This window comes from Protopterus annectens, chromosome 4.part1, assembly GCF_019279795.1.
Source record: "Protopterus annectens isolate FY-2018-M chromosome 4.part1, PAN1.0, whole genome shotgun sequence".
Lineage (NCBI taxonomy): Eukaryota > Metazoa > Chordata > Ceratodontiformes > Protopteridae > Protopterus > Protopterus annectens.
Window position 1 is genome coordinate 819,201,164 of NC_056734.1, and position 12,132 is coordinate 819,213,295.

At 40.2% G+C, this 12,132-nt stretch overlaps 1 protein-coding gene across 2 annotated transcripts in view; it reads right to left on the bottom strand.

The window, feature by feature from the left end:
• Nucleotides 1-12,132, bottom strand: part of INPP5D (inositol polyphosphate-5-phosphatase D) — a 1,064,128-nt gene that overhangs the window by 608,050 nt on the left and 443,946 nt on the right. The window lies entirely within an intron of this gene.

Consider the following 12,132-nt stretch of genomic DNA (forward strand, 5'->3'; position numbering starts at 1 on the left):
ATACACTTCATACAAGTTGCCAACATCGCAATGCATAAAAAACTTTTAACAAGCAACCTATTGTAATCAAGCATTTCATGAATAGAATGTGACTGTTAGACTAGTTTGGTTGTGAGACTGATAGTAATATAGTGCTGAGACTGACTAACAAAATAGAGTCTTTGGTGAAAGGAAGGATTTGGTTGACCAGGATAACTGCGTCTTTGATGAGATGCAATCTGTGAATGATCAGTAAAATGCAATTGAATCACTGTTGCCATGAAGATTATGTGTGCCTCCATACCTCTCAACCTCTTAGAACAAGAAATCTGGACAAAGCCTTACATGATGCAGGGACAAAGGCCCAAAAATAGGGACAGATTTTAAATATTGCTCTTATAAACTTAAGTAGGTAGAATAACAGGGTTTACATTAAAATGCATTTTCTAAAGTATATGAAGTCTGAAACTCAAATGTGCATCATTATTTAGTGATTTCATTCCTCAGATCATCCCAATGATTTGCCAGAAAACCAGAAATTTTATGAGGAACAGACCAAAAATTTGAGGCAAAAATCTAGACATTCTGCACAAATGTGTACAGTTGAGAGGTATGTGCACCAGTTAAATGGACCACCTGGTAAACACTAGGTAAAATGAGCAAGAGTTTCTGACTTACATAATCTCCTGATATGATGCTATTAATGTTTAGGGACAGTAGTTTATAAAATTCACCAATCCCATCCGGAGGTAAGAGAAGAGAATCTATAGCTGAACTGACAGCATACTTCTTATTAGCAAAAATCACAAACCCATTCATGGTGTCTGGCTCACATCTTCATTTGATAATCCAGTAATGCCTGAATGCTTTAAGCTTAAGTTGTTCTCAGCAATGCCCAGGAATCAACACTGACTATCACGATAAACAGCTTGTTCCTTATATCTGCATATCTTACTCTGTCATCAGACAGTAGCACACTTTCCTTTACCCTTACCTGTGCACACGTTGTAACCAGCCAAGACTTTATTTTATTACAAAAAGTGGCAGTGCTCCTTCAGTTCAGAAACAAGTTATTATTTGTAAACAGCCACGGTCTGCCTTTTTATGGGCTAACCCAATAGATCATTATAAAAACCCATTATTTAACACACAGCCATGCACTCTATTAAATCTTGGTAAAAACTGTTTCCCTTTAATGATACGTAACCATAGATTTTCTGCTTAACACTGTAACCCATTCATTCTTTATGTTTCACCTTTAGCTCCATAACCAATTAATTAACGGCTAATGATCATGTTTGATCCTTCAGTGCTACATCCAAGCAACTTATTTCCAAGATCCCAAGTATTGCACAATAAATGAAGTATAAAGTATTTCACTTAACTCAAAAAACACAAAGTGCACTCTTCTAATTAGATCACAGTGGGCAACATACCCTGAATTATGCATTGCAGGTATTTTATTTAACTACAACAACTTGATAACCAGGTAGATAACCAGACATAGGCTGGTGTTTATTACGCAATGACAGAACTGGTCCGGGACACAGAGAGAATTCTCCTCCTTCTAAAAATTGTCACATAATCTTTCATATGTGTATAAATTGTCACTAAAAGCGGCAGATGGGTCTGTGTTTGACTTCTGATCCAAAGACACAAAATGAAGGTATGCAATTTAGAATACCATAGGAAGGCAATAATTTGTCCATATGCTCCACCCCATTTGGATTAAAATGTACAACATAACTGCACAGCATGTAGAATCATTCTTTGCACAGCACTATCCTTACCTGTAACACTGACTCTCTGTTACACAGTGCCACCCTTAGCAGTAACATTAACTCTGGGGTACACTGTATTACCCTTAGTAATAACATGACATGTGTCATACACTACATTATCCTTACCTGTAACACTGACTCTCTGTTACACACTGCCACCCTTAGCCGTAACATTAACTCTGGGGTACACTGTATTACCCTTAGTAATAACATGACATGTGTCATACACTACATTATCCTTACCTGTAACACTGACTCTCTGTTACACAGTGCCACCCTTAGCCGTAACATTAACTCTGGGGTACACTGTATTACCCTTAGTAATAACATGACATGTGTCATATACTACATTATCCTTACCTGTAACACTGACTCGCTGTTACACAGTGCCACCCTTAGCCATAACATTAACTCTGGGGTACACTGTATTACCCTTAGTAATAACATGACATGTGTCATACACTACATTATCCTTACCTGTAACACTGACTCGCTGTTACACAGTGCCACCCTTACCCATAACATTAACTCTGGGGTACACTGTATTACCCTTAGTAATAACATGACATGTGTCATACACTACATTATCCTTACCTGTAACACTGACTCTCTGTTACACAGTGCCACCCTTAGCTGTAACATTAACTCTGGGGTACACTGTATTACCCTTAGTAATAACATGACATGTGTCATACACTACATTATCCTTACCTGTAACACTGACTCTCTGTTACACAGTGCCACCCTTAGCCATAACATTAACTCTGGGGTACACTGTATTACCCTTAGTAATAACATGACATGTGTCATACACTACATTATCCTTACCTGTAACACTGACTCTCTGTTACACAGTGCCACCCTTAGCCATAACATTAACTCTGGGGTACACTGTATTACCCTCAGTAATAACATGACATGTGTCATACACTACATTATCCTTACCTGTAACACTGACTCTCTGTTACACAGTGCCACCCTTAGCCATAACATTAACTCTGGGGTACACTGTATTACCCTTAGTAATAACATGACATGTGTCATACACTACATTATCCTTACCTGTAACACTGACTCTCTGTTACACAGTGCCACCCTTAGCCGTAACATTAACTCTGGGGAACACTGTATTACCCTTAGTAATAACATGACATGTGTCATACACTACATTATCCTTACCTGTAACACTGACTCTCTGTTACACAGTGCCACCCTTAGCCATAACATTAACTCTGGGGTACACTGTATTACCCTTAGTAATAACATGACATGTGTCATATACTACATTATCCTTACCTGTAACACTGACTCTCTGTTACACAGTGCCACCCTTAACCATAATATTAACTCTGGGGTACACTGTATTACCCTTAGTAATAACATGACACGTGTCATACACTACATTATCCTTACCTGTAACACTGACTCTTTGTTACACAGTGCCACCCTTAGCCGTAACATTAACTCTGGGGTACACTGTATTACCCTTAGTAATAACATGACATGTGTCATACACTACATTATCCTTACCTGTAACACTGACTCTCTGTTACGTAGTGCCACCCTTAGCCGTAACATTAACTCTGGGGTACACTGTATTACCCTTAGTAATAACATGACATGTGTCATACACTACATTATCCTTACCTGTAACACTGACTCTCTGTTACACAGTGCCACCCTTAGCCATAACATTAACTCTGGGGTACACTGTATTACCCTTAGTAATAACATGACATGTGTCATATACTACATTATCCTTACCTGTAACACTGACTCTCTGTTACACAGTGCCACCCTTAGCCGTAACATTAACTCTGGGGTACACTGTATTACCCTTAGTAATAACATGACATGTGTCATATACTACATTATCCTTACCTGTAACACTGACTCGCTGTTACACAGTGCCACCCTTAGCCGTAACATTAACTCTGGGGTACACTGTATTACCCTTAGTAATAACATGACATGTGTCATATACTACATTATCCTTACCTGTAACACTGACTCTCTGTTACACAGTGCCACCCTTAGCCATAACATTAACTCTGGGGTACACTGTATTACCCTTAGTAATAACATGACATGTGTCATACACTACATTATCCTTACCTGTAACACTGACTCTCTGTTACACAGTGCCACCCTTAGCAGTAACATTAACTCTGGGGTACACTGTATTACCCTTAGTAATAACATGACATGTGTCATACACTACATTATCCTTACCTGTAACACTGACTCGCTGTTACACAGTGCCACCCTTAGCCGTAACATTAACTCTGGGGTACACTGTATTACCCTTAGTAATAACATGACATGTGTCATACACTACATTATCCTTACCTGTAACACTGACTGCTGTTACACAGTGCCACCCTTAGCCGTAACATTAACTCTGGGGTACACTGTATTACCCTTAGTAATAACATGACATGTGTCATACACTACATTATTCTTACCTGTAACACTGACTCTCTGTTACACAGTGCCACCCTTAGCCGTAACATTAACTCTGGGGTACACTGTATTACCCTTAGTAATAACATGACATGTGTCATACACTACATTATCCTTACCTGTAACACTGACTCTCTGTTACACAGTGCCACCCTTAGCCATAACATTAACTCTGGGGTACACTGTATTACCCTTAGTAATAACATGACACGTGTCATACACTACATTATCCTTACCTGTAACACTGACTCTCTGTTACACAGTGCCACCCTTAGCTGTAACATTAACTCTGGGGAACACTGTATTACCCTTAGTAATAACATGACATGTGTCGTACACTACATTATCTTTACCTGTAACACTGACTCTCTGTTACACAGTGCCACCCTTAGCCGTAACATTAACTCTGGGGTACACTGTATCACCCTTAGTAATAACATGACACGTGTCATACACTACATTATCCTTACCTGTAACACTGACTCTTTGTTACACAGTGCCACCCTTAGCCATAACATTAACTCTGGGGTACACTGTATTACCCTTAGTAATAACATGACATGTGTCATACACTACATTATCCTTACCTGTAACACTGACTCGCTGTTACACAGTGCCACCCTTACCCATAACATTAACTCTGGGGTACACTGTATTACCCTTAGTAATAACATGACATGTGTCATACACTACATTATCCTTACCTGTAACACTGACTCTCTGTTACACAGTGCCACCCTTAGCCGTAACATTAACTCTGGGGTACACTGTATTACCCTTAGTAATAACATGACATGTGTCATACACTACATTATCCTTACCTGTAACACTGACTCTCTGTTACACAGTGCCACCCTTAGCCATAACATTAACTCTGGGGTACACTGTATTACCCTTAGTAATAACATGACACGTGTCATACACTACATTATCCTTACCTGTAACACTGACTCTCTGTTACACAGTGCCACCCTTAGCTGTAACATTAACTCTGGGGAACACTGTATTACCCTTAGTAATAACATGACATGTGTCGTACACTACATTATCTTTACCTGTAACACTGACTCTCTGTTACACAGTGCCACCCTTAGCCATAACATTAACTCTGGGGTACACTGTATTACCCTTAGTAATAACATGACATGTGTCATACACTACATTATCCTTACCTGTAACACTGACTCTTTGTTACACAGTGCCACCCTTAGCCATAACATTAACTCTGGGGTACACTGTATTACCCTTAGTAATAACATGACATGTGTCATACACTACATTATCCTTACCTGTAACACTGACTCTCTGTTACACAGTGCCACCCTTAGCCATAACATTAACTCTGGGGTACACTGTATTACCCTTAGTAATAACATGACATGTGTCATACACTACATTATCCTTACCTGTAACACTGACTCTCTGTTACACAGTGCCACCCTTAGCCATAACATTAACTCTGGGGTACACTGTATTACCCTTAGTAATAACATGACATGTGTCATATACTACATTATCCTTACCTGTAACACTGACTCTCTGTTACACAGTGCCACCCTTAGCCATAACATTAACTCTGGGGTACACTGTATTACCCTTAGTAATAACATGACATGTGTCATACACTACATTATCCTTACCTGTAACACTGACTCTCTGTTACACAGTGCCACCCTTAGCCGTAACATTAACTCTGGGGTACACTGTATTACCCTTAGTAATAACATGACATGTGTCATACACTACATTATCCTTACCTGTAACACTGACTCTCTGTTACACAGTGCCACCCTTAGCCGTAACATTAACTCTGGGGTACACTGTATTACCCTTAGTAATAACATGACATGTGTCATACACTACATTATCCTTACCTGTAACACTGACTCTCTGTTACACAGTGCCACCCTTAGCCATAACATTAACTCTGGGGTACACTGTATTATCCTTAGTAATAACATGACATGTGTCATACACTACATTATCCTTACCTGTAACACTGACTCTCTGTTACACAGTGCCACCCTTAGCTGTAACATTAACTCTGGGGTACACTGTATTACCCTTAGTAATAACATGACACGTGTCATACACTACATTATCCTTACCTGTAACACTGACTCTCTGTTACACACTGCCACCCTTAGCTGTAACATTAACTCTGGGGTACACTGTATTACCCTTAGTAATAACATGACATGTGTCATACACTACATTATCCTTACCTGTAACACTGACTCTCTGTTACACACTGCCACCCTTAGCTGTAACATTAACTCTGGGGAACACTGTATTACCCTTAGTAATAACATGACATGTGTCATACACTACATTATCCTTACCTGTAACACTGACTCTCTGTTACACAGTGCCACCCTTAGCCGTAACATTAACTCTGGGGTACACTGTATTACCCTTAGTAATAACATGACATGTGTCATACACTACATTATCTTTACCTGTAACACTGACTCTCTGTTACACAGTGCCACCCTTAGCCATAACATTAACTCTGGGGTACACTGTATTACCCTTAGTAATAACATGACATGTGTCATACACTACATTATCCTTACCTGTAACACTGACTCTCTGTTACACAGTGCCACCCTTAGCCGTAACATTAACTCTGGGGTACACTGTATTACCCTTAGTAATAACATGGCATGTGTCATACACTACATTATCCTTACCTGTAACACTGACTCTCTGTTACACAGTGCCACCCTTAGCCGTAACATTAACTCTGGGGTACACTGTATTACCCTTAGTAATAACATGACATGTGTCATACACTACATTATCCTTACCTGTAACACTGACTCTCTGTTACACAGTGCCACCCTTAGCTGTAACATTAACTCTGGGGTACACTGTATTACCCTTAGTAATAACATGACATGTGTCATACACTACATTATCCTTACCTGTAACACTGACTCTCTGTTACACAGTGCCACCCTTAGCCGTAACATTAACTCTGGGGAACACTGTATTACTCTTAGTAATAACATGACATGTGTCATACACTACATTATCCTTACCTGTAACACTGACTCTCTGTTACACAGTGCCACCCTTAGCTGTAACATTAACTCTGGGGTACACTGTATTACCCTTAGTAATAACATGACATGTGTCATACACTACATTATCCTTACCTGTAACACTGACTCTCTGTTACACAGTGCCACCCTTACCCATAACATTAACTCTGGGGTACACTGTATTACCCTTAGTAATAACATGACATGTGTCATACACTACATTATCCTTACCTGTAACACTGACTCTCTGTTACACAGTGCCACCCTTAGCCATAACATTAACTCTGGGGTACACTGTATTACCCTTAGTAATAACATGACATGTGTCATACACTACATTATCCTTACCTGTAACACTGACTCTCTGTTACACACTGCCACCCTTAGCCATAACATTAACTCTGGGGTACACTGTATTACCCTTAGTAATAACATGACATGTGTCATACACTACATTATCCTTACCTGTAACACTGACTCTCTGTTACACAGTGCCACCCTTAGCCGTAACATTAACTCTGGGGTACACTGTATTACCCTTAGTAATAACATGACATGTGTCATACACTACATTATCCTTACCTGTAACACTGACTCTCTGTTACGTAGTGCCACACTTGGCTGTAACATTAACTCTGGGGTACACTGTATTACCCTTAGTAATAACATTACTTGTGTCATACACTACATTATCCTTAGTTATAACATTGCCTCTCTGTTACACACTGCCATCCTTAGATGTAAAATTAATTATTGGTTACACTGCACTATCCTTAGTAATTATATTACATGTATCATACACTGCATTATTCCTAGATGTAACATTAGCTCTTGGTTACACTGTACTATCCTTAGTTATAATATTACATGTATTATACACTGCATTATTCCTAGATGTAACATTAACTCTTGGTTACACTGTACTATCCTTAGTTATAATATTACATGTATCATACACTGCATTATCTTTATCTCTATCCACGCATCAACCTCACCCCTCACCATGGATAGAAATTCATTTACCACCCTCCCCCTTGTACTTTTACTCCTTATTTTACCTTATCTCTTAACAAGCTATGAAACCCAAGCCCTAACAGGAGTCTACCTCCCCAAGGGTTAGACCTCCCTGCATACCCATAATCCCACCAATCTCATCCATCCCTCTCTCTACCCTGCTACTCACCTGATCCCTAAAAGTATTCACCATACTCTCTGTCGCCCGAAAGTATCCTCAACAAGGGACCATCTTAAACTACTAATTAAACTCCAAAAAATACTTGATTATTTGAAAAAAATCCATCACAAAAGACGGTGATATCCACCCTAACCCAGGCCCTAATAGTGACCTAGGCCCTAACCCCCTCAATGCAGCCAGAAGCCCAGCGGACTCCCTCCTTATGCTTCATCTTAATCTAAGAAGCATCAATAATAAAGTCCACAACTTGCATGCCATGCTTGAAACCCACTCCCCTGACATCATGTGTCTCTCAGAAACATGGCTCAAACCAAGCACTAAGGATGAGGAATCATCTCACCTGGGTATAACATCCTCAGGGCTGATCGAATAACTAGAAAGGGTGGGGGAATAGCTGTCATGTTCAAGAACTCCTTGAACATCACAATGAATTTACTCCAACCCCCAAAAGTTCCTAACCTGGAACTGATTGCCCTGAAGCTCTCCCTAAACAACCAAAAAAGTATTAATCTCATAGTAATCTACCTACCACCAGGCAAAAATGTTGAAAACCTAGAACAAACTCTTAGTTGGCTTGCTAACAACTATCCCCAAGAAACTATAATTTTAGGAGATGTTAATATTGACTGGTCTCTCTACTCTGCTCAATCAAACCCTCTCCCCATTAACCTACATGGTTTCTCCCAAAATATTCTTTCTCCCACTAGAATTGGACATGCCCAACAAAAGGAGAGCATCATTGACTGGATTCTTACTAATAAGAATCCTAACAACTATACCGCAGGGACCCTTCCCAATGACCTTAGTGACCACCTTGTTACCTTTATTATAAAACACAAATGTCCAACTACAAATCCCCCCATAACTAGACTAGTTAGGAACAGCAAGAATTTTGTCCCAGACCAATTTCTTGCTGATCTCAAGGCTTGTAACTGGCACATCCTAAAAACCCTACCTTTAGACGAGAGTGTATCATACTTTAATGACACTTTCCTCAAGATACTCGACTCTGATGCTCCTAAGCGACTTACTAGAACTAAGGAACGTATTGTACCTTGGCTAACACAAGATACTAAATCTAAAATTAGACTCAGAGACCAGGCCTGGAACAAATGGAGAACCACAAAAACCCCCCTAGATCGCATCAAGTTCCTGCAGCTTAGAAATTCAACCAAAGCAGCCGTTATGTCTGATAAAAAACAATATTTCTGTCACCTCCAAGATAAACATCAGTATAATCCTAACAAATTCTGGGCTGGTTTCAATCACCTCCTACATCCAGGTAAATCTACCACCCCCACCCCTGAAAAACTCATGGATAAAGATCCAACTGAAATAGCCAACACTTTTAATTATTTTTTTACTGAGACCATCCAGTCCCTTGCCAGTAAACTTGCCACTTCTCCCTCGGTTGCAACCTCAGCCAAAGATCCAACCCAAACTGCTTTCAACCTACAACCTACCTCCACCTCCTATATTCGTACCCTTTTGAAAAAACTTAAACCAACCACCCTAGCGGCTGACTTGCTCCCAGCCAAATACTTACAAATAGCATCTGACGCCATAGCCTACCCTGTCTCAATCTTGATCAACCGGACCATTTCTGAAGCTTCTATTCCCTCTATTTGGAAAATCTCTTATATCATCCCTCTCCATAAAGGAGGGTCCTCCACCGACACTTCTAACTATAGACCCATAGCCATACTGTCACCTCTAGCCAAAAGTATGGAACGCTGTGTCCACAAACAACTCATTACCCACCTCACACAAAATAACCTCCTATCCAACACCCAACATGGCTTTCGCCCCCATCACAGCACAACCACTGCTCTCCTCTCCTTTGTTGACTCAGTCAACTACAACCGCAATAACAAATTAATATCCTCTGCGCTCTTTCTAGACCTATCGAAAGCCTTCGATATGGTCAACCACCAACAATTGCTCCACACACTGGAAACCTTTCATCTTAGCAAACCAACCATAAGTTGGTTTAATGCCTATCTCTCTTGCAGAAAACAGGCGGTTCAGTGGCAAAATAGGCTATCAGACCTACTCCCCACCAATATTGGTGTTCCCCAAGGATCTATTCTCGGCCCCCTTCTTTTTTCCATCGTTATAAATGGTCTACACTCTATCATTCCCAAAGCCACCTGCATTCAATATGCAGATGACTCCACCCTGATCTGCTCTGATGTCTCTCTCGCCAAACTCCAAGCCACAACCCAAAACTGCTTTTCCACAGTCGAAAAATGATTCTCGGAACTAAAACTCCTACTTAACCCAACCAAAACCAAATAACTTCTATTTTTCCCCACTACAGCTACCGCCCAAGGAATAGAACCCCCCAACACCAACAATCCAACCTTCCATGTGTCCTCCAACAATGGTACCATAATCTACCCCGTCTCCCACACCAAACTACTAGGGGTGACCATAGACCACAAACTTAAATTTGATATGCATGTAAACCTAACCATTAAGTCGGTCAACAAAAAACTTGGGTCCATGTATAGAATAAAGACCTTCTTAACCCCGCACACCAAACTAACAATTGCCCGAACCCACCTCCTCTCCACACTCCTTTATGCCTCCCCGATATTCTCCTTCCTCCATAAGAGAGAGCTTAATAAACTTTCTACTACCTACAATCACATAGCCAGATTCATAACTGGAATGCCCTATCGCACCCATCACTGCCTAAATCTAAGGACACTAGAATGGCTAGAACTGCCTAATATTCTCAAACTCAACCAACTCACTGAGGCTTTTAAAATTATCAACCATCCAGATAAAACCCCCCTCACTGAACAAACTACTTACCCCTTACTCCAACCTTACGTCCCTCAGGTCTTCCAAAAGTCTACAAGTACTGACCATTAAATCTAACAACTCCGGTGGTGAAGCACTATATGCTAATTCCATTGGCAAATCCTGGAATGCCCTCCCAAACAACCTAAGACTTATGTCCTCTCTGAACCAATTTAAAATACACCTCAGAGCACTCCTGAAGTCCCAATGGTTATGCCCTTGCTCTAATCCAGACTAATAGTTAACGTCCCTGCCTCACCTAGGCCTCTCTAAGCCTCCACCCAACCCAAAAACCTTAAGGGTCCACAATACAGCCCTGTTAGTCCATCTGTTCAAGTCTGTATCTCTTTTAAATTATATATATAACTACTTGCTTGCTTTATTTTGCCTTTAATCGTCAGTGTATTTACTTGTTTCAGCTTTGTCCTTGTATTTGTTTATGTAAACATGATCTTGGAGCTTTTCTCCCCGGGCCTCCACTGAAAATGGACATGTATCCAGTTGGACTAGCCCGGTCAACAAATGTAAAATAAAATAAAATAATAAATAAAATCTTTAGTAGTAACATTATCTGCCCAATTCCAAATGACTTGCTCTCATTGTAAGTAAACCCTTATAGTAACAGCAGGTCTTCTGGGATTTGGAACCCAGTGTAAACCTGTTTAGAGATAGTCCACAAAGGCACTTTGGAAGGAGCAAAACTGACCAGAAAAAATATTTTTTTGCAGTTGGTTTTGCTACTTTCAAAGTGTCATTGTAGACTTTTTCTGGTATTTGGTGTTGTTTCAGCACTTTTCCTCCTTTGTATCATTTTTCAGTCGTTTTACTGTTTATAGATAGTCCTTAGACCAAAGTAAAT